At 40.0% G+C, this 878-nt stretch overlaps 1 long non-coding RNA gene across 1 annotated transcript; it reads left to right on the top strand.

The window, feature by feature from the left end:
- LOC147819960 (uncharacterized) lies at positions 1-872 on the top strand. Its single transcript, XR_015438504.1, has 4 exons — positions 1-50; positions 151-191; positions 412-580; positions 720-872. It is a non-coding gene; the product is annotated as an uncharacterized LOC147819960 (long non-coding RNA).
- The last annotated feature ends 6 nt before the right edge of the window (positions 873-878 follow it).

Raw genomic sequence — 878 nt, 5'->3', positions numbered from 1 at the left:
AAGCCTGGGGGTATTCATACGTCACCTGTACAGTCACAGCTCACTTACAGGTATATGATGATAACTGATGATATATGATATACATAAATACTGAATAATTTGTTTTACTTGTTTAAATATCTTTTTTTTTTTTTGTCCTTTCCTTTGCAGCCAACGTTGCTCAGCCTCAGCTGTCACACTTCAGTGTATTGGTAAGTTACTGCTTCAACTGGGACATAACTGCAATGCTGAAATATGTACGAAATCATGTGATATGTGCAAAGACGGTGGATAGTATAGATTTAGCCAGACAGTGGGACTTCCTGTTTGTGACCAAGTCACCAAGTCACCAAATATCACCTGAATAAAGTTTTTTTTTTCTTTGCCCCAATAAAATATGAGTTATAGTAAACTCTTTTCTGTCGTCAGTAGAATGTGGAAAGAGTTCAGAAGCCCCCAGAACTCGTATCGTAGGTGGTGCAGACGCTGTAAATGGAGCCTGGCCGTGGCAGGTCAGTCTCCAGATTCATGGTCAACACATTTGTGGAGGCTCCATCATCAGCCCTTACTGGATCCTATCTGCTGCACACTGCTTCCAAGAGTGAGCTTCTACTCTTTACGCCATTTATGATCTTCATGCCATTTGCCTTGTTTTACATTTGATTTTTAATGTAATTTTTGACAGATATTCAGGAGGAGAATCTATTGTCTGTTTCACATCTTTCTGTTTGTCATGACAGTTACTCCAGGCCTGATATGTGGACAGTATACTCTGGCGACGTGAGCTTGATCAAAATGAGCTCTGACGAAGGCAAAACTGTGAACAAAATCATTAACCATGCCAAATATGACACAAAAACTAATGACAATGACATTGCTCTGCTAAAGCTTGACACACC

Source organism: Seriola lalandi, unplaced genomic scaffold, assembly GCF_002814215.2.
Source record: "Seriola lalandi dorsalis isolate HSWRI2012SDOR001 ecotype SW California unplaced genomic scaffold, Sedor1 jcf7180002009728, whole genome shotgun sequence".
NCBI lineage: Eukaryota > Metazoa > Chordata > Actinopteri > Carangiformes > Carangidae > Seriola > Seriola lalandi.
Note: the sequence above shows the minus strand (reverse complement) of the source record. Positions and strands in the feature narration are given on the sequence as shown.